Source organism: Ictidomys tridecemlineatus, chromosome 4 (assembly GCF_052094955.1).
Source record: "Ictidomys tridecemlineatus isolate mIctTri1 chromosome 4, mIctTri1.hap1, whole genome shotgun sequence".
In the NCBI taxonomy this organism is placed as follows: Eukaryota; Metazoa; Chordata; class Mammalia; order Rodentia; family Sciuridae; genus Ictidomys; species Ictidomys tridecemlineatus.
The window spans coordinates 142044922-142068381 of record NC_135480.1 but is presented as its reverse complement, the minus strand read 5'-3'; the positions used below and the strand labels follow the sequence as shown (position 1 = coordinate 142068381).

General features: G+C 41.4%; 1 protein-coding gene across 4 annotated transcripts in view; it reads right to left on the bottom strand.

Annotated features, from left to right (window-relative positions):
- Positions 1-23073, bottom strand: part of Apba1 (amyloid beta precursor protein binding family A member 1) — a 198299-nt gene extending 175226 nt beyond the window's left edge. For 2 of the 4 annotated variants that reach the window (XM_078047549.1, XM_078047551.1), the window contains exon 1: positions 22839-23072. The gene's annotated coding sequence lies outside the window, so the exon portion shown is untranslated. Of the gene's footprint in view, positions 1-22838 lie in introns of all 4 variants that reach the window. The other 2 variants (XM_078047552.1, XM_078047550.1) reach the window with 2 other exon arrangements.
- Between the last annotated feature and the right edge of the window lie 387 nt (positions 23074-23460).

The following is a 23460-nucleotide window of genomic DNA, read 5'->3' as shown; positions in this document are numbered from 1 at the left end:
CACAGCCACATCAATGTTTATAGCAGCACAATTCACAATAGCTAAACTGTGGAACCAACCTAGATGCCCTTCAATAGGTGAATGGATAAAAAATGTGGCATTTGTACAATATGAAATATTACAAAAAGAGAAAATAAAATCATGGCATTTGCAGGTAAATGGATAGAGTTAGAGAAGATAATGTAAGTTAAGTTAGCCAATCCCAAAAAACTAAATGTTGAATGTTTTCTTTGATATAAGGAGGCTGATTCATAGTGGGGTAGGGAGGGGGACCATGGGAGGAACAGACGAACTCTAGATAGGGCAGAGGGGTTGGAGGGGAAGGGAAGGGGCATGGGGTTAGAAATGATGGTGGAATGAGATGATAATTATTCTCCAAAGTACATGTATGAAGACATGAGTTGGTGTGAATATACTTTGTATACAACCAGAGATATGAAAAATTGTGCTCCATATGTGTAATAAGAATTGTAATGCATTCTGCTGTCATATAAATTTTTTAAAAATCCACATAGATCACAAATGAGGTAGATTTTTAAAATATGTTTTTATGTGTAGATGGGCACAATACTTTTATTTTATTTCTTTATTTTTATGTGGTGCAGAGGATTGACCCTGTGCCTCACACCTGCTAGGCAAGTGCTCTGCCACTGAGCCACAACCCCAACCCATATGAGGCAGATTGTAAGAATGATTCTAAGAAGGAAAAAACAAAGATTCTCAAAATTAAGGAGAATGGAGTGAAACTTCATGTTTGATTCAAAGGGTGTTAGGAAGAAGGTAGGCTATTTTAAAGACCTTGAAGAATGTAGAGGAGCAATATTTAGAAGTGAGTTAGAATATAAACATTACATGTGAAAATTTTGGCAATACGGCTAAAACAGTATGTAGAGGAAAATTTATAGCTTTAAATTCATCAATCCAGAAATAAAGAAAATTTAAAAATACAGATGCTAAACATTCAAATACAAAAGTTGGAAAAACAAAAACACCGGAAGCCCAAAGAAACACGGTGAAGGAAATAGTTAAGGTGGAAATCAATACATTAGAGAAATATAATAACATAATCAAAAGCTGGTTTTTAAAAAGATTTAGTAAGATAAACATCTGCCAAGACTATTTACATCCAAAGAGAGAAGATTCCAGTAAAACAGATCAAAATGGGATAAATAGGCATAGACACAGCAGAGATTTAGAAATGAGGGAGTGCGGACTGTGCTGCTGTATGGACAGATGGAGGCAGGGAAGGCTGGATGTGAGCAAGGCGTGGCGCGTGTGTGTTTGGGAGAATACAAGCAACTGGTTTGTGCAGAACAAGTTGGGAAAGTCTGTTGAGAACTGTGAGATGTGCTGGATGGAGAGCAGGGTCCTAATGGTGAAGTCCCTTAGAATCTGATTTGATTTTAGAAAACGTTGGGAGCCATTGCTAGATTCTGAGGGTAGGTAAGGAGAGCTGTATTTCAAGAGTGGGAGTTGTCAACAGAAGATGACGTAGTCCTGAACAGGGCTCTATAAACAGAGGACAGGGGCAGAAAATGAGTGGAAGAGAAGAATCTATAGCTTGGCAAGTGACTGTTGAGGGTGGGGTTGTGGATGGGAGAGATGTCAAATGCTGCCAGGAGTCAAGATGGAAGAGATCATTGGATTGTTTATCAGAAGATCCATGGTAATCCTCCAGGTAAGTTTTAGATGGAGGTTGAATGAAAAGGAGATACGGAGGAATTGGTTGAGGGGATGACTATAACGTCCACTTTTTATGTATACATGTCTTTATATTTTCCAAAGCATTTTCATCTCATTTGATCCTTACTAGCCTGTGGGACAGACAGGTAAGAAAGACTGAAACATGTCCAAGTTGCATGAGCCAAAAGCAGTGGAGTCAATTTCTCTAACAAGATTGGGACAGGAAGTTGTCAGTTATTTGAAAGCACCAGTTAAGGCAAGGGCTTGTAACAGAATACATGCAGGACATTTTGTGTTCCCGTGGCTACCCATGGACTGAACTGTATTGTGTTTGGTGCAGTCACCATTTTCTGAACCCAGGTTAGGCATGGCAAGGTTGCCTACCCAAAGTAGGAGGAAAAACTCCCAGATACTTGCTTTCCCAGCTTCACTTGTCCCTAAAGAAGAGGCTGAGGGAGAGCTGAGCTCTGCCAATTAGTTGCACAGAGGTGGACTCAAGAGCTCCAGATGTGAAGGGAGGTGGGGGTACTCACTCTCTCCATGGTGGCAGTGGCCTTTGATGATGGCAGGGTCAGCAGTTATGATTCAGGTGAAGTTGAGGTCCTGACACAGTACAAGTGTGACAGTGAGAGCTAGTGTGCATGGCGTTTTCTCGTCAGACCAGTTCTGAGGTCTGGTGCTGGGTGCGGTTCCAGGAAGCTTGGCCCTCACCAGGCTCTTCAGGTCTCCCAACAACTCCCCAGCTGTCTAGCCCTCTGCCAAGTCAGCCAGAGCCACTTTCTGCTGCCTGTATCTAAGAACTTCGATGGAGATGTATTAAGAGCCAAAAATGTTTTATTTTACCTTAAATCCCACACGTGTATGTCCATGCACCGATCTTACAACAAACCAGTTTGAAGCAAAACCTTTAACATATAAACAAGATAAACATAGGAAGTTTTATTTTAGTAAGCTCTCTGGAATTATTTTCTAGATTTATTAATATTTATTTATGATTTTTGTTAAGTGAAATGAGGCAAAATGCAAAATAGTATAGTTTCTGTATTTTTGTTACAGACATAGGGAAAGATTGTAAACCAGAGTGTTAAATCATTATCTTGGGTTAAGGTGGTAATGAGGTGGGTACCCTCTACTTTGTTTATGTGCAATTGACCAATTTTTTCCTGTGCATGTTTCATTCTTGTGTAATTATTTTAGCAACAATAATCATTGCACATCTTTGGGGGGTACAGTGTGGTTTTGGGTAAAATATTATTTTGAGCATAAAGAAACCTATCTGTGTTCTTCTGCAGGTATGTAGATCCTTACTTTCCATCTTCACTGTTATAAGCAATGCCCTCGCCCTGGTCTGATGTTCCCATAAAGATTCGCAAAGAATAAAACACGAGGGGCCTTTCTAGTCCCACCCATCACCCCTCAGTAATCACCGGAGAGTTTAGGAGGAAGTCCTGAGTGTGCCCAGCTTCAACCCTTCTTCTCTCTTCCACCTCTTTCTGCCCACAGAGGGGCACAATCTGGTCTACTCCCTGCCTGGTAAGTTACCAGGCATGGGCTGCTCCTGCCATGCCAGGGCTGAGAGCATGAGTGACCGTAATTCCAGACAGTCCTCAGTATAGCCACATAACTAAGATACAGTTTCCATCTGGTTTTATCATTAACCGAGCTCCATTTGTTTGCTGTGTTTTATTTCCCACTTGGTTCCAGAGTTGAGAGATGTCTTAGTCTGTTTTCTGTTGCCACGACAAAATATATAAAATGGTAATTTACAAAGGCTAGAGGCTTATGTAGCGCTCAGTTCTGGGTCTGGGAAACCCAGGAGCATGGCACTGTACCTGGTGAGGGACTTCCTGCTGCATGATGACATGTAGAGTGGGTATCACTCAGCAGAAATGAGCTTGTGTGCGTCAGCTTGGTCTTCTGTTCTTACAAAGTCATCAGCGCCATGCTGTGGGCCTCTCCTTGATGACCTTATCTAATCTCAATTGTTTCCCAAGGCCCCCCTCTAAATGCCATCAACATACAAATATGGGATGTTTCAACATGACTTTCAGAGGGAATATCCATGTCAGGAAGGGATTGGAAGGAGGTGATTTAGTGGGTCCAGGCACCACCCAGGTACCTGTGATTAACACTATTAGGTTTCTCAGTGTCCTCCATGCCTAAGTCCTGGGACACAGAGGAACACTGGCCGTTGGATGGCTCTTCTCAATCACCTGTAACTCTGCAGAGAAGACAAGCAGCCCCTAGATGCTGCCAGTCCTGCCTGCAGCCTCTCCTTCACTGCCTCCAAGGGTAATGCATCATTACTTACTGTTCGGAACCTCCCTAATAGAACTCCATGCCTCAGTAACAGTGTTTTGAAACCTGTCATCAAATCAGATATCTGAAGCCCAGCCCTGAGGTTTCATTAGCAGCAGGATATTTTAATGGGATTATAGTTTTTTTGGTTCAGAAAGCAGACCCTGATCAAGCCTAGGAAGCTTATCCATTGATCTTAACCTTCTCCTTCATAAAGTCTGTGAAGAGAAAACAAATCCTTGGATCTCAAATCCACCGTTCTACCTTTGCTATTTTATTATTCCTTGCCTCCCTCAGATAAAATATCTTAGTTTCATAAACCATTACTCTTAAAATCAAGCTATAAAAACACACCCATCTTTCCAAGAGTTTATCAGTATTCTGCAAAGTAGCTGGATACAGTAAGTGCTTCAAAAACCACAATAAAGTAGCCAGCCAAATTCAAACTATTACACATAATCTTTATCTGGCAGCTTTCAGGGTAGACAATAACCAAAGCCAATCACTTTTCTCAGGTTTCCTGATTATACTTTCCTCAAATTTATTCTTGAGTTATAATTCAAGGTCACAAAAGCAACAGTTTGAGATATGCATGCCTCTAAACAGAAAAAATCAAACCTCATCAAATAACTGACCTTTAAGAGTTGCTTCCATAATGCACCAGAACATAATCTCTAGAAATGCAAAGATGCAGTGCACAGAAACAGAACTAAATGATGGAGGACCTAAAATCTTCAGCTAAAATGTTTCTAATAGCACTGTTTTCCAGGAAACCAAAACACAGGTGCTGAATCAAGAGTGAAACTCAGTACTTTTTAATCAAACAAGCAGACTGTTGACTGGGGTTCTGGTGGTTTCTTCGGGGATTGGGGCGCATAGCATTGATAAAGACAGAGTTTGAAGGACAGGACTGTGGGACTGGTGAAGTCACTGCTGCCCAGGTTGGGCCACACTGCAGCCCCATTTGCACATCCAGGCCAAGGATGGAAGGCATCTCGGGTATCCTGTCTGCAGTATCTGGACAGGTGAAGGGCTGGCCACCTGCCAAGAAGTAACCAGCCTACTGTGACCTCTGTCCTGGCTTCTCAATCAGGGGCCACTGGACTCTCAGCCTCACCAATTCTCACCAAGAGAAGTGCTCTTGGGAGAAATTAAAGGCAGGCAAGAAAAAGGTTAGGAATAAAACTACTGTAAAGGCTGGGCCAGAATAGATAAATGAGTTTAACTTCATGATAAAGTGACAAGGAGCACTTGAATAAGTTACTTGGATATACTGAAAGCCTAGACGCAGAGTAACTTTTCAAGTGAATCCATACTTGATGCTACAAACTTTACTATTAACCAGGTTTATGTGAATATATATTTGTAAACATTTTACACATACCACTCACTTGCATTTAAGAGAAAAATGGATCAAATACTAACAAATTAGTAAAACATATCTGTTTAGTTATTTCTCTTTTTAACTTATCTGTCCATTTCATAGTAGACAAAAATCATCATTTTTTAGACTAAAAGGAGGTTTTCTAGGACATATGCCACCTGGCTATCATAGAATTCATTGTTTTAGGACTCTAAGGAGAGCCCAGATGAAATCTAAGGTCTGAGGCTTTGAACAAGGGCAAATCTAACTACCCTCACTCCCAGGTGCCTGTTGTATGCTGCCTTTTGAAAACACTTGGTCTACCAAAGCTCATGGCCTCTGAATGGGGGTAGAGAACCTAATTTCTAAATCACTTATGACTGATTAGCTAACCTCTCATCCAGAACTCTCCTTAGGGCTTTAGATCCTATATCCGAGGGCCCCGCCTTACACTCCTCCTTGAGAATCTCAGAGGCACCTTGAAGTCCGGGTCTTCTCTGCTTCCTGTCCATCCTCCCAACCAGGCATCTTTCCGTTTTCACCTCTTATTCAGTGATTGGCAGCCCCATTCCTCCAGAGGCATGAAACAGAACCTGGTGTCCTGATGCCCGCTATTCCCTGACCTCCCACACCCAGTCCACCCGCAAGCCTCAAGGGATTTACCTGCGAAGTGCATCTGCAGCCCGTGCACTTCTCCCCAGCTCTTTCCGCAGCACTCCAAGCCTCACCTCCCACCTGGCGCTCTGTAACAACTTCTTAATGGGAACCACTGTCCATTTCATAAAATGTATATACATGTGCTTTCTCTTTTGTCCCCTTTACAACCCAAGACCATAGAAAAGCACAGATCTGATCATGTCTTTCCTTCATCTGAAATGCTAAAAAATGGCTTCTAATTGTTCTCGGAAAAAAAGAGGAAAATCCCAAAGGTGACCTGGAACTCCTGCCTGCCATGGCCCTGGCTCAGTCTCCCACCAGTCAACAACCCCCACTGAGGTTGAGGCTGAGAGTCCATAAAAATGTTCAACTGCTCTCTCTCCTTTCCAGGGCCATGGTGCACACTCTACCTTCTGCCCCAGTCACATCCCCCATAGAGAGACCTTCCTGACAGCCAGGATGTGCAGGGGTCTCTCTGTCACACACCAGCACCCTCACTTCTCCCCCCCAGAACTCATCAGTGGGGAGAAACCGATGTGGGTCTGCCTTAGTGCTGTCTCCTGGACTTGGCCCAAAAGCTCCCTGAGGAGAGAAGCTGCTCCCACCAACCGAGGGCCTTGCATGGTTCTGGCTCGCTGTCAATGCAGAGCAATGCACGTAAAATGAATATACCCAGGGTAGATGTTTAGAATGAAGCCAGGCCTGGGATCATAGCACTGAAGGAACATCCTCACTCAGACTAAGGCTCTTGCCATACAAGGTTTTCAAGGGCCTCCGAGGGTCTGGAGGAACATCTAGTCTTTCTCTAAGGCAGTTCCCCAGGATGATCTCTGGGCTTAAATATGGGGAGAGAGTGGTAGTCTTTTGATGTGATTTTTGAAGACAGTGATAGCAAGTTGGTATCATGTAAGCAACTGATTAATAATAGCATCTATTAAAGGAATGATAAAGATTTTATCTGCTTCAGTGTAAACCAAACAGGAATACGCATTCCTGGGACCTCCTCACCCATGGATAAACAATATACACTCAGATAAAAGTCTGAGTGAAAAGGCAGAGAAGTGTGGTAGTTGTGTGTGCACAGACTCTGGTCCCTGGCTACCTGTATTCAAATCATGGATCTGTCACTTACTGGCTGTGCCATCTCAGGCAACTCATTTAACTCTTCTGTGCTTCAGTGTTCCCATATGAAAAATGAGGATCTCAATAGCCTAACTTTTGGAGCTGTTGTGAGTATTAAGTAAGTTAAATGAATGTTAAATGCTTTGAGCAGTGTCTCATGCTGCTTATAGTAAGTTATTCATAAATGTCTGCCATTTTATTATTAATAGGTGTTTTTGAAAGATGCTTTACAGCATTCTGGTTAAAACTGTTACATTTTGATTAGAATGGGATTCAATTAATGTTTAAACCAAGATGTTAAAATTAAAATATGCACTGGCTTGTTTTGTTATACATAAGACAATTTAATGAAAATATTCTGAATGCATAACCTGGTTGATTCAGATAAAACTAACAAAATGCCTGTTAATGGATGGTTGTTGGCTTCTTAACAGAGTGTGACAAAAACATTCTTCAAATATGCATGAATAACCTGTTCAGTATCTAGTGAATTCACAAGCATATGCCTCGTTTACCTTTGATATATAAAATAACAAAACCATATTCAGTTAACTGAGCTAGACAATGAAATAAACAAAACTACATCACTGCATTAAAGCAGAGCATGTATGGTAATATCTATCCTTGAATTGTAAAGAAGGCATGTTAAAGAGCTAGGGTGTAGCTTAGTGGAAGAGCCTGCTCAGCATGTATGAGGCCCAACAGCACAACAGGAAAAAAAATGCTAAGATTACATTAAAAAGTACAGACCAAAATGTATCTATTAAAACAGTTGGCTAAATGCTTCCAACTGGAGATGTAGCTGTCACTATGATCAAGGAATTCCGTTCCTAAATATATACCCAAGAAATATGAAGGGGGACAGAAAGACACATATGAGAATGTTCATTAAAATGTTCATAGTAGCTGTGTTCATAATATCTGAAAACTGAAAATAATCCAGATGTCTATCAAAAGGAGAATGGATCAACAAACTGCTGTGTGTTTATACAGCTGAATACTTTACACCAGTGAGACTGAACAACTACCAATGTGTGTAATAACATGAATGAATCCCAGAAATTACATAGAGTAAAAGAATCTAGACCAAAAAGATCGTGCATTTGACTGCTATAGACTGGCTACTGAGTGTCCCCCAAGGGCCCATTTGTTAAAGGCTTGGTCCCCAGTTCGGTGATATTGGGAAGTGGTAAAACTTTTAAGGAGTGGGGCCTAGCAGGAAATCTTCAGGTCATGGAGTGTGCTCTCAAAGAGGATTGTGGGATCCCAGGTCCCTCCTTGTTTCCTTTTTTGGTTTTCCTGGCCATTAAAATGAGCAGTTTTGCTCTATTACATGCTCCCACTGTGAGGTACTGCCCTGCCACAGGCCCAAAGCAAGAAGCTAATTGATCAAGGACTGAAACCTCCTAAACTTGAGCCAAAATAACACTTTTCTCTTTATAAGTTTATTATCTCAAGTATTCTGTTATGGTGATGGAAAACTAACAATACTTTTCTTTTTGGGGGTGGGGGGTGCCAGGGATTGAACTCAGGGACACTCAACCACTGAGCCACATCCCGAGCCCTATTCTGTATTTTATTTAAAGACAGGGTCTCATGTGTTGCTTAGTATCTTGCTTTTTCTGAGGCTGGCTTTGAACTTGCAATCCTCCTGTCTCAGCCTCCAAGCCACTGGTATTATAGGTATGCACCACTGTGCCAGCTTACTTTATATAAAGTTTAAGAATCATCAAATCTGATCAATAATCATAGAAATCACAACAATGATTACCTCTAGGGAAGAAGGAGATAGGTACAGACTGAAAAAGAGTAGGAGAAAACCTTATGGGGTATTGGTCATATGGGTTTATGTGCATGCAAAATTCATTAAGCCATATAGTTAAGTTTATTTTTTTATTTCTATTATAAAGAAAAACCTTCCTAATCAGTCATTTAAATCATGACTAATTATACTTTGATTTAACACCATTGACTGCCATGCTCACTTCATGCGTTGTTGAAGCATTGACAGAGCGTCCCACCCACAAACACATCAAACCAAGTATTGTGGACTGAATTGTGTCACCCACCAAAATCATATGCTGAAGCCCAATTCTTAGTATGATTATATTTGAAGACAGGGCTTATAAGAGGCTTACTTAAGGTTAAATAAAATAATAAGGGTGAGGCCCTAATCCAACATGACTGTTATAATTATAAGGAGAGAAAGTGATGCTAGGAATACACCCACAGAAGGAGGATTATACAAGGATCACAGCAAGTAGACAGCCACCTGCAAGCCAAGAAAAGAGGCATCGAGAGAAACCAGAGAAGCTAACACCTTTGATCTTGGACTTCTAACCACTATAACTATGAGAAAATAGATTTGTTTTTTAAGCCACCCAGTCTGGGGTATTTTGTTATGGCAGCCTAAGCAAACTAAGACATCAAATTAAAAAGTCTTCAAAACAAACTCCAGGAGCTTGACGTGACCTTCTGGAGTTTATGGGACCCAGATGTTGGTATCTGACTTTCTGGGAGAAAGAAAAAGGCTAGTCAGATATAGCAGAGCAGAGAGAGAGGGAGGCGCCATGTTGTGGCAAAGATACTTCTTCTGCCAAAGGAACAAGGTTGTGTGTTTCCTCTGGGTACAGTGTGGTTCCCACAGAAGCAGCTGGCCTGAGCTGGAGGAGGTGAAGATTAAAATCAGATAAATTTCACACAGAATGGTCAGACACTAAGTGCTATTGTGGATGTGTGGAACAACCGCAATGCTCATAAACTGCTGCTAGAAATGTAAACTGGTGTCACCATTTTGGCAAAATGTTTGGCTACATCTAAAGCTAAAACATATACCCATTCCGTGACCCAGCAATTCCACTCCCGAGCCTAAAGCCTACAGAAGTCAGTGTATATGTGCACCAACACAAATGTATGAGAAAGTTCACAGTGAAACCACACAGAAGAATGGACAGACTCAGTACTTGCATGATGGTTATTCAACAGCAATAAAAGGGAAAGAATACGGGTCGACACAAAACATGAATGAATCTCTAAGATAATATTTTAAAAAGATGTCAGACACAAAAAAACATTTGAATAGTGTATAATTCCATTTATATGAAGTTAAAAGTGTGAAAAACTACTCTCTGGTGCTAAAGGTGAAAAGTATAGTCATGTTAGGGTTGATGCTGACTGATGCTGACTGAGAAGGAAGTAAGGGAGCCTCTTAGGAGATAGAAATTGGTCTGTGTCTTGACCCAAGTGCTAGGTTATATAACTTGTCAGGTATGTGAAAATTTAGCAAACTAGACACTTGATATTTCTATTCTCCATTATATTGTAATGTAATATTGTAATTATTAAAAATCAAAAATTAGATGACAGTCCAGAATTTATATTACTATGTGAAAATGTATTATGTGATTAATAGACAAATGTGACATTTTACTATTCAATAACTGGGAAATCTCAAAGACCGCCCAAGATTTTATTCCAACATGGAAGAAAAGAGAAGTCTACAAAATGGATATGGAGGAGCCATGAGAGAATTGGAGATGATTTTCATTTTCCCCTACTAGGCCTAGTCCATTGAATAAACCTGTTCTAAACAGAGGGAAGTTTCTTCTTTTTAAATTTTTTTTTTATTTGAGAGGGCAGTTTCTTTAGTTTAAGATTCCTTGAACTACTAAATAGCGTTTTCTGATTCTGCCAAAGTTATTACTTTAGTTTCAGTTTACTATGCAATTCAAAGATTAACCCTGATGTGATGACTTGGGAACTGTGGTTCAAGTTGACATCAGCACCTTATTGACCTGTGTTTGATGTTGATGTCCAAAAATAATGGGGCAGACAGAGATTTATCCCGAAGATATCAACAATGCCACCGACTCACATTATCCAGCTAATGGTTACTATAGATGATAACTACTAGTCTTGACCAGTATAGTACTTTCTTAGATAATATTGGATTGACTAATTCCCAACTACTGGCCTTTTTCCATGAAATTACAGGAATATGAATGTTTAAGCACACACACACTTAAGACTTCTATCACGTTAATTTTCTACTTTCAATTTTGTTTGGGGTGGCTCCCGGTTAAAGGTGGCAAACAGACCACATATATTTTTACCCTTTTCTTCTCAAGCCCCCATTTTAATGATTACAGAGGTTTAGACCACAAAGAGAATGGAAGAGAGAATACTCACAAATGAAATTTCAACACATTTCTTTGTAATGTCTGGGATGTTGACTCCCAGGGATGGATACACGCCTAGCAAAGATGGGACCGGGATTCCTTGACCAGATCAGTAAGCACTGGCCTGTGCTCCATGCACAACACATATATCACCAGGTAACAGCAGCTCCTCCTCAAGAAAACAACTAAAATCTGGGGACTCCCAGGGAAGCAACTTAATGGCACTCTGCCTGATTATTCTTAAAGAGGCCATTAGTAGAAAATGCCAGTGTCCCCCCAAATCCCCATTTTCAATGTACTTTTCTATCCAACTACCAGCCCATATGACTTTTGGGGGAGGGATAGACTAGCTTTGTCTTTTCATGTGGAAAGCCAGAAATACTTGAGAATTTATATCCCCCTCTTGCAAAAGCCCCCTCCCTAGAGAACCTTAATCAATGACTGACAGGTATGGTGCATGAACCACCAAACCCCCACTGACTCAAGGCTGAGGTTGCCTTACACCACAGGGCTCCCCCAGGATCAGGCTGAGGTCACCCTCTGAGGCACTTTGACTGAGATCACACCTGTGCTTGACTTCTTCCCCTTCCCTTCCCAGTTTCCCTGGGGAACCAGCTCCTTAATAAGGAGGCTCACACACACACACGAACTCCTTGCCTACGTCTGCTTCTGCAGAGCCTGACCTAAGCCATCTACAAACCTTGACAACTATTATAGGCTTTGTTGCCAGCTTTAGTGTCACAGCCCTAAGAATGGACAATCAGTGATAACTAAACATTTGCTGAAAATATCCAGAACAGAAGGAAGCAATCAAAGTAAACAAGGTGATATAAACAAGCCCTCTGTAATTTCCCAAGTGGAAGAAAGAAACGAGGAGGGGGGGGAGTAAAAAGGAAAAAAAAAAAGTCAGAAAATAAGACATGCTAAGAGCCACTTATGTGACTATTATGTGCAGATGACTTCATAAGTGAAACCTGAATCATCCACCTTCATAAGCACATTCTCTTTATCAAGGGGAACCTCATTCCACATAAGCAGCTACAGACAGATGGATAATTACCTACCCACCACCACCACACGTTTATTTCTAAGCCTGCCCCCCCCAGTCGCCTCGCCCCCTCTGCATCCATCCATTACTAGTGCTTTTGAAAGAAGTCTTTGCACTGTAGTAAGCACTATGTTGTGTCTCATACAGAACAGCTTAGACATAATAGGAACAAAATCCGGAGCCTTGCAGCCTCCACTCTGCCCCAAGCAGCATTCACAAACTTCGCACAACTGAAATGCAATATGCATTTTTAACACAGGCTTAATATCCTATCTTTACGACATCAGCCACCATAGCACTAACAATTTAAGCCCATTGAAAAATACCTTTATAATTTATTTTACACCTACTGTGGATCTGTTTCCAGGTTATAGCAAATTAATATACTTGGGCAGGTTAAAATAAGTACTTCCTTGAAAGTTGACTTAATTGTTCCTCTCCTTAAAGATATTAATGAGGAGGATATACTGTTAATGATTTTGGTATCAATTTTCTAATACAGTCCCTCTTCCAACACCTCAAATACACGTGCATGTGCACACACATGTATACAATTTCCTTATTATAAAGTTATATATATGGTCCCTGAGTTACAACGACTCTACTTACAATTTTCTGACTTTATGATAGAGCAAAAATGATATGCACGCAACAGAAACCATGCTTTTCAAATTGTGAATTTTGATCGTAAGATATTTTGGATGCTGGGCAGTGGCCTGAATTGCAGCTCCCAGGCAGGGACACGGTCTCAAGGGGAATCAACCGATGCTCTCTAGTATGCTATGTGGCTAAGCCAGAATGCCCAGTAGGTTAGGAGGATTAAATGCATTTTTGACTTGCAAGGTTTTCAGTTTACATTGGGTTTATCAGGACATAATTAATCCCATCGTAAGTTAAGGAGCATCTGTTTTCTCCTAGATTACTTGGAAAATATACAAAACTCCACATACTCTGCTATGATTTCACCATCCAGTCTTTGTCCACCTCATTTTGAGAAGAAAATTTTAAATTTATATATTTCCTAGTAATTCAACTCCCAAGCTCATACATATTAAGGAGTAAGACAGGAGCTATGCTCAAAGCTTTGCTCTTTAAAGAGATCATGTGCATGATTCATGTTGGGGAAATACAGATAAAAGCATAAGTGCATCCCAACTCCTCTTCATTCATAGCCAAATGCATGGAGTTGTGGGCCCCAGTGTTAGATTTTCAAGAGAGCATATCAAAAAGCAGGCTGATGGCAACTGAGGCACAGAAGTACTTCACCCTGTCCTAGAGTTCCCTATAGTGACAGGAAGCCTAAGAGAACAGAGCTAAGCATTTGGCCACTACAGTTATTCTCTAACAAGCCCCTTTTATGCTGAAATGTTGGTTTTGTTTTGTCTGTTTGTTTTCCCTTCTTTCTTCCCTAACATTCTTTTCCTTTTACGGTTAATAGCAGAGTGGGTGGGGAGAGAAACTTTAAAGCAAGAATCTCAAAGCTCTTAAGTTAATCACAAAATGTTAACTCAATCATTCCCAAAGGTTTGCTTACAAAACAGGTAGAATTTCTTTTAAAGATGGAGAAACAGGATGCTTAGAAAAGCAATAGCTTTTCTTATGCCCTTTTATTCAATAAGTACTTATTCAGTATATAAAATACACGTGTGAGGGGGTTACCATATATACATGCAGAGAAAATGTGCAGGTGAGCTGTTGGAATCCAGGGTGGTATAAAGTGCTATGAGAGTTTAGCCCAGCGAGGGTTCAGCCAACTAAGTTTGTGGGACAAATCCAGCTCATTGCCTGTGACTGCACTTCCCAGGAGCTAAGAATGCTTTTAGATAGTTGGAGGAAAAACAAAAAAGAGCAGTCAAAATTTCCTGATACATGAAAATAGTACAATATTCAAATCCCAGTATTTATTAATAAACTTTTACTGGAATACAGAGACACCAGCTTACACATTGTCTTAGGGTGCTTTTGCATTACAGGAGCAGAGAAGTTGCAACAAAGAACACACAGCCTACAAAACCTATTTACTATTTGGCCCTATACAGAAGTTTGCTGACCCCCTGGTTTAGAGGAAGGTGACGCTAGGAACTAGGAGTAGGAAGTTGTTTCTGTTTGATGTCATTATAAAGGAAGTGCCTCATCTACCTTACTTTAGCCTTTTATATCCCATTTGACTCTCCCAGTGGCTCTATGTGGAAGGAGATGAGAAGTCCAGGTTTCATCATTTCCCTTTTACCACTGGAGAAGCTGAGTGGAAGAACTATATTCCAGGTCACCCTGAGTCTCTTCCAACCTCCAGTACATGAGATGAGGGCACATGACAAGAAGTCCAGCTAGGAAAGGTGGGATGGGAGGCTGCTGCTAGGCCCAGAGGATAAAAGAGACTCTGGGACCAAGAGCTGTCTGGACCCACTCCTAACCCCTGTCCTTTAGTCACTGAGAGAACCTCTGAGCTCCTGAAAATCCTGTCTGCAATATGCATTCTCCCCTGATGTGGTAATGAAGGAGAAGGAAGATCCTCAGGAGAAGTGCATGAGGTAGTCGTGTGTGTAATACTTCACGTAAGCCTGGTGCTTTGTGATGGTCACTTGTTTTTAGTCACTGCATGGGAAACATGCTGAGTTCTTAAAAAAGGAATTGATATGTGCTTACATTAACAACTAGAGAGGCATAAGGACACAGTTGTACCTGAACATGAGACCTGGTTACGCTTTTGTATGACCCAACACCGTGGAAATCTTCCATCTGTGGAATCCCTTCTGGCTCCTTCAGGACAAAATTCCCCCAGGTGTTAGTTAGCTCAGAGGAAAAACGATCCCTGTGTTGTCTCGTTATTTGGAAGAAAAGCAGGTGTAAAAACTATTTTCACATCTGGAAAGAAATAATTAGGTTGAAATTTAGAATTAAGAAATTGAATTGTACATCCTGAGCCCTGGGGTATTCAGGGAAGCAGCCAGGGAGAGGCTAGAAGGGAGAAGGACAGGGAAGAACCATGAGGAGGGAGAGAAGAGCCAGACCTGTGGGACAGCTACCTGGCAAGGACACCAGGCCCACACGCTGCAGGCTTCACACAGCCCCGAGAGCCACTGGCCTCTACAACCAGCCCATTCACCTTCCTCCACTTTCCATTTCCCACACTAATAATTTCTTCTTTCAGGTATAAAATGTATCCTGGAGAATAAGGTTTCCTTTTATAAGGACTGTGACATAGTACAGTCACACCACCAAATATCCAAATGTGCTCATGATTTAAAACAAAATAGAAAAAAAAAATCTGACGTGAGCTTAATTTATAAAAAAAATAAGCTCTCTTCTGATGGGTGTCACACAATGGAGCAGTGTGTTTTAAACTTATGTCAGGACTCATTAGTGCTGAAATCAATTTAGTGGGCTGGCAAACATATGAAAAAAGACAGAGCAGGAGAGAAAATATCAGAGTGCATATTACACATAATAAAAAGCAAATATTGTGATGTGAAACTTGTCTCAGTGATGTGTGTGTGTGTGTGTGTGTGTGTGTGTTTACACATACTTCACCCATAGTGTCAGGCTGTGATGTAAGTTGTATTGTCACCAAAAGTTGTGGTCAAAAATTTGCAAACAAACAAACAAACAAAAAACAAAACAAAACAGTGCAACAGAATGTGATTTATTTCAGTAAAGTCTGGTATAAAAATCCTAATTCACTGAATACTCAAGTTAGGGGATATTTATTCCTGTAGGATTTCATTAACCGACAAGCTCTTCCTTTGCATTTTAAATATGCTATGATTTACAGGGGGAAAAGGATTTATGCACACCTTGTCACATATGCTTGTTCTTTAAAATAGTGTTAATAAACACTAATCCTGAGTTTTAAAATTTGTCAGAAGTCAGAAACCTAAATCATTACATGAACTGAAAGGATAGCCAGTCAACTCCTATAAACCATTGCTATTTTTCACACTAATTTTACACTAATTAATCCACCATGGGACAGAAGAGGAGGAGGCTGCTGGGGAAACTTGGTGGGCAGAGATGGTTTCACCACCATTATACCTTGACAGCTTCCCACGATCACTTTATACATACCAAAATAACATGAGATTTTTGTTCTCCAAAAAAGTATATTTCAGAAAAGAGAAATCTGCCTTATGTTTGAATACTTATAAAGGCTCCCATTTTAGAGGGCATTCTCTCCTGAAAGCCAAAAAGCAAGAACCCTATTACCCCCAAGATAACTGGAAATGAAAATCAAGCAATTCATTAACACTGGATGTAATGGCAACTGATTTTAAAGGAGAAGCCAGTCAAAATTACATTACCTAGTAAGACTGCTGATTTCATGGAAAAGTGTTGTGTATTTCAGAGGTTACTTGAGAACTCTTTGGAGAAGACTGCCTGAAACAACCTCAATCAATACAAGACAGGAATGCTTATGGAGTTCATGCGACTAGAATATGATAAATGACCCAATGAATAGGTCAAAGAAGCCAAGCATTAACATGGGTTTAGGTTCATACTCCCAGGAGGAGATTCATAATTGCCTATATTGGATGTCCTTATACAAGCCATATGGAAGTGCTGGTTGAAGACCTGAATGTATACCTACAGAAAGAAAAGAAAAAACAAATGTTCTTATATTGTGCAATTGGGCACACAAAGTTGGAATAAAGTTTGTAGTGGCAACAGTACTCTATCTCAGATAAATCATATGGAAATAAATATACCCAAAGTGGTCTAAGGATGCCAGACTCTAATGTCAAAGAAGAATGGGAAACATTTGAATAAATGATTTCATAACATGTGAGAGTGGATGTAGCATTTCTAAACTGTTAATTTTTAACAAGACAATTTGAAATATATGCAAGTAAATTAATTAAGTATAAATAGATATTTCATTCTTTGCTATATTCTAAGAATGTACATATACAAATTGACATAAAACCATCTTTAAAACCTTTTTGTTGGAAAATTGGGAGCCACCTTATAACCAAGGACACCATAAACACATGGGATAATCTGCATCTCAGATAACTGAGGGTTGCAAATGGCTGGCTTTTGAATGAACTGAACTGCGGGTAGTTACTGCAGTACATGAAAATCCCTACATTAAAATATTAATAATTGCTATCAAATTAATTCTTATGTGTCAAAAACTCCTATAAGATGTCTCTTCCATGTGGACCTGAGGTCCCAGGTCCCCTCAGCCCACTTCTGAGTTCACCTGTAACTTTGATTGATAGTTCCCATACACACTGACAGCTTTCTACTCCAGCCATCCCTTCCTCTGCTTCTCTACATGGGGCTTACTCTGGTGCCTCTGGAATTTGCTCAGGCTTAATACCAGCAGCCCCAACGTGCTGGAGATTTAATGCCCTGAGGGTAAGTGGTAGAAAAATATTTCAATTTCCCTACTACTTGGAGGGCAATTTTAAGCTGTAGTTTATGTGATTTCAGCAGAGCCAAGCATCAATTGCTCACAGTGGTGGTCTGCTCAGTAACCCCACTCTTCCTCACTCTCTTCCCCTCCCCACCTCATTTTCTTCACAATTGCACTTGTGCTTCTTGAACTTGCCTCCCCAATAAACTATGTGGACCCAAATCCTCGTTTCAGGGTTGCATGTATGAATCACTTCTGTATGTATCCACCACATCAGCATCATGAGGTGACTTTGGGTCTTCTTTGGAGAACATTTAGTAGCTGTCTGCAGAAGTCAAGGTAAAAAAAAATTTACCCTCAATCTTTGCATCCATGTTCCTTAAAACTTTTGGAATGTCTCTTCCATTCCTTTCAGTCCATTCCTTTCAGTAAGTATTTAATCTCTTACCACCACAAAGAGTTTTTCTGTGTGTTGTAAAGTATACCCAGATGAACAAAGCAGAGTTCTAGCCTCAAGGATGTTAACACTTGAGAATAGAATGTGAAACATGGAGGAAGACAAGAAACTTACATTTAAAGATTCAGACCATGAAAGAATGATGTGGAAATTCCGAGGGACTACTTCTAACTGACTAGTATTTAGTCACCACTTGGAGTCACTCTTCAAGTTTTCTAATGCTAATCTGTTTGGTTGAAAACATTCATTCTTTTCTAAACACTATTCTGCCTCACAGGTCATCCTAAATATGGTGGGGGGTGATACAGCATGAAGGGTGACCAGTTCAATACTAAAAGGCAAAGCATCTTTTCATAGATGTCCTAAGTGACTGTTCCATCTATGCAATAAGGTACCACACGTCCAGGTGAACCTGGGATGCTTCCTTATCCCTTGATCACATCAAGCATGTTCCTACCTCAGGCCCTTCACTCTGAATATTCTTTCCACTTAGAAAACCTTTATCCCAAGTAGCTACATGTCTCACTCCTTCAAATCCTTAAGCTCCCTCTGCTTAAGGCCTTCCCTGACTAACCTACATAAAATAACATTACCCTATGAAATGTCCCACCCTATTGTTTTTCCTGTTTTAGTCTTCATAGCTCTTACCACCTGACATATTATATACTTGCTTATCTATTTTTCATCTTCTCCCACTAAAAGATCTGTTATATTAGGGACCTCTCCCCAACCTTGCATGTATTCCTTTCATCTAGAATAGTGTCTGGCCCAAAGAGGGTGCTCAATAAATACTTGTTTAAAGAAGAAACAAATTTGTCATCAGAACTTCAAAATTTTCATGCACTGCAGTTGAAGTTCTATAAACTCATCTGGAATCATGACACAACCCCATAACACAAGGGTCACAAGGGTCTAAAGTGGACACAATTATTTTGTGGAGGAAAAAAAGTGTGTATGTGTGTGTGTGTGTGTGTGTGTGTGTGTGTTTATCTGTTTGGACAAGTTTCAACATACATAGTAGGTATAAATCAATAAAACTATTTTAATAATATCATAAACTTATAGAAGCCATGGAATGTGACTCATTCAATGTTCATTATATAAATAAGAAATCCTGAGATTTCAGATTTCAGACCCTACACCTAGCTTACTAAAATAATTTATTCATGTATTCATGTGAAAAATGTATATGATCAGTATGGTGCTAAGTGAGATTCTATATTTGATTTTTCTTTTGAAAAAATCAACTTTACAATTTATTATGAAAGCCATAGTTTATAATTAGATGGGGAAAGTTAATCTTTTTAGAAATATTTATCTTTTCCCCCATTATTTTATTATAAGCCTTATTCATTTAACTCAGATTCCTCAGAGAAAATATGCATATGAAATTTTTCAAGTGCAGTCTTTTATTCAAATTATTTTAAAGGTAACATTTTCCTCTCTGAGTTTAAGGGAAGGAGGGAACCTCTGAATGTAGCAACATTAAATACTATTACAAAAACTACCTAAGTAATTGTCAAACCCTAATTATAGAGCACTAATTGGTTCTACTACAAATTCATGCTCTTCAAACACAAGCAGTCTTCATAGCTGGCTGATAATCTTTTAATCACCCCAATGGACTCACTGCTAAATTTCTACAATGCACACAAGTCTTTGACATTCTACTCCTAGCCTCAACCTGCCACGTCTTTTCTGATGTTCCTTAAAAGACTATGAACAAATTCCTTTCTTTCCACCTCCAAATTCCTCTGCCTCTGTCTCAAGCCATACCTTCCCCAGTACCCTCCTGCCCATCTTCTCCAAGACTTCATCAGTTGAGCCCTTACATTCTCCATCTCTCTCCCTCTCAATGATTCTTCTCCTCAGCTTATACAGTAGGTTTGAGTCCTCTATGATAAACATATTCCTTTCCCTCTACCGTGACATCTCTTTGACTAATCATTCTCTCCTCCAGTCTTTCTTTCCACCAGGTTTATTGAAAAGGAAGTCTGTTTCCACTGATTGCCATTCTGTCCATTACTTGTTCTTCTCAGGATAAAAAGATTTCCCCCATGGGACCATAGTTTATTCCTTTTGGCCCCACAGGTCAATTTTCAAATGTCTTACTTCCATGTCTTCTGAGGAAGGAAAAAAAACCCAAACTTTTTTAAAAAGAGACTCAATAATGAAAAAAGCATTAATGCTATTTTAAGTGAAGAAAGGGCATCCACGCAAAACAAATAGCTTGCTGCAGGCTATGGCACAAGGTATAACCGTTTACCAGGCTGAATTACAGATTCCAGCTATATCATTAGCCTTACCAGCCCAATCTTTAAAAAAGCCAGGCATTACATTTTAAAAATTATCTCATTTACATTAGAAAGGAAATCACTAATTCCTGAGTCATTAATCATGCTGTTGTATAATTCCTTGTTTGCTAAACAGGTTATTTACCTTGGTAATTTCTAAATTCTTAAACTTTCTTATAATACGGTTACATCTCTGGTTTTACTTGCAAATATGAAAATGATGACTTTTTTTTAAACCAAAACCTCTTAGAATGACTTTTAAATTTCATAAGTACTTTTCTCAGAAAGAGGTTTGGCAGAAACAATAAGAGTAAAGAACTAAGACTCAAAATTCATTTTTATAAATCTGTCCTTAATTTTGGATGAGATCCAACAACCTCACATTAAAATTTTAGAAGGCTTGACTTGAAGGACATGGGAAAATTTACTTAATGTTGATGGCTTCCAGAGCACCTGGTCTATATATCATCATTAATTAAGAGAAGATAAATGGGGGAGGAAACATATGTGGATAGCTCTAGTTTTATTATTTTCAATGTAACAATGAATTCATGCAATATTTGCCAAAAAACAAACAGCAATTTTTTTAAAGAAACCTTGGTGCCAACGTGTTGTGCATTTATTTTTAAAGACCACGATGGCTACAAGCTTTCTTCAAAGAGAACCAGAGCAGCCAGTTTAGATTCTGACAGCAATGCAGTAGAATTTAGGTGCTATGACCAAAATGTGTCCTAAGCAGGTTAATCTAGTCATACAACATTTTAATAAAGAAGTAACAAGATATTAAGCACAAAGGTGCCTTCATTCCTACGAGTGCTGCAGGAGAAATACAGACAGCAAGGAGTCAAACTGCAGTGGACACACATGAATTTACCATCTCCCTTCCTATTTCTATCCATCCGACCCTACAGAAGCCTATCTTTATCATGCAGAGACAATTAAAACAGCTATGGACTCTGTATGCATTTCTGTGTCCTGGCTCCCAGACCCAGCCTGGAAGCCTGACATTTACTAAATTCCCTACTAGTGTGCTACATCAGGTAGAAAAGCAAGGACTTCACTGATCGGAGATCCCATCCCCACAGTCTTGAAGGATTACAATTCCTCAATGATATGCGAGGTACTAACTACCATTGTGAAAGCTGGGAGAGTGAATGTTACCAGCAGTAGAAATAAAGTATCCCATTTCCCAAGGGAAACACCTTGGCTGTGTGATGTTCAGAAAGTGGACACCAAATATTTCTCAGTAGATCTTTCTCTTCCTTTTTACTCCTCCCCCATCTCTCTCTCTCTACACACCTCCAGAGTTCATTCTAAAATAACCAACACAAAGACTACCCATCCTTCAGCCATAGGATTTCAGTGTTCAAATGTAGAAGGACAAGGTCTGGTTGGCATTCAAAGTTGTGAGGGAGGGGAGAGGAAGGTGATCTATAGTTAGAGACCCAGGTTAGACAAGAGATAAACAATAGAAACTGCAGAGTCAGGGAGTCCAAGACCCTTACAGAACAGCAGTTGAGGAGAGAAGTATCAAGAGAGAAACCCTTCAAAACAAGGGATACTAGCAAGCCCAGAAGGTGTAACCATTATCCTCTTTCCCTTCCATGTGCCCCAAAGCCACACGCTCACTTCCACATCCTCACGTCATGAGGCCAGAGAAAGGGGAAGATAGAATTCCTACTCTGGGCCATCCACACGCAAAAGCAGAACAGAGACTGTACTCAGAGTTGCAGGGTCAAAATAACAAACACTGTCCCACAGTGTTAGCTGGTGACATGAGGTTAGGCACCGGCAGATCTCTTGATTTGGGGCGCAATTTTAGGAGCGTGGATGCAACCACACGCGTACGCACACTTCCACGGGATTTTACAAACCCGCCTCTACCCCACTGCCTCCCTCAACACTTCGCACACCCAGTGCATCCTGCCCACCTCACCGTTTCCATCATCACATTCTTTCTTCCCGAGAGTCAGCCCAGATATGAAGGATCCTAGTGGGGATTCCTGGAAATGTCATTCCCCAACACCTCTGGTCCACCACCCCCATACCCTCTGCTGTACTTACACACACACACACACACACACACACACACACACACACTCCTGCCATGATTGTCATCAGGCCCGCTCGCTGCCCCCAAAGCTCCGGTACCTCAGCGCGCACCGGACACCAGACATCTCTTTTCCAATGTCCCCTTCCCCCGCCTCGCTGGCTAAGGCATTGCCCCCTGGATGCAGCCTGCTGTCTCTGTTCATCCACACTATTGTTCCATGCAGCGCCTCTTGCGCCCAGAAGCGCCCTTAGGAGAGGACCAGGACTCCCATCTGGGGCGGCATCAGCACCGGGCAACACCACGTACCCACCCCTCCCTGTCGGTGGTACCTTGCCTGACAGCTGGGTCCGCGGGCCCGCGGGAGCAGTAGGCGCTAATGACAGCGATGGTGCGGAGCCTGGGAATAAAGCTCCGCTCCAGCCGCTCCTACCTCCAGCGCCACCATCTTCTGCTGCTGCTGCTGCCGCTGCCGCCGCCGCTGCCGCCGCCCTCGCCCAGCTCTGCTCCGGCTCCGCAGCAGCCGCTCGGGCCCCTCTGGTCCGGCGGCCCCACCCCCTTCACCCCTCCCTCCCGCCCGGCCGCCCGCCTGCCTGCTCGCCCCTCGTGACGCGCGCCGGGGCCGGGCCGGGCCCGTCTGAGAGTGAGGGCGCGCGCACGCCGCGTGCTAGTAGCGCCCCTGCTTCCCACGCCCACCCGCGTGCACGCGCGGCGCGCGAGCCGGAGGCAGCGGCGCCAGTGTCCTCCACGGGCTGCTGGTCGCCGCGCCCCAGCTTCTGCGCGGGTGGGCGCGTGGTGTGCGCCCGCCCCTTGCACCCGGGTTCCGGCGGGCGAAACACGCCTCAGCTATCAGCCGGGCTCCCAGAGGAGGAAATGGGCTGCGTTTCCGAGGGAACAGACAGGCACCTCCACCCTTCTCTGCAGCAGCCTAAGCGGGGAGGGCCAAGGTTCCTA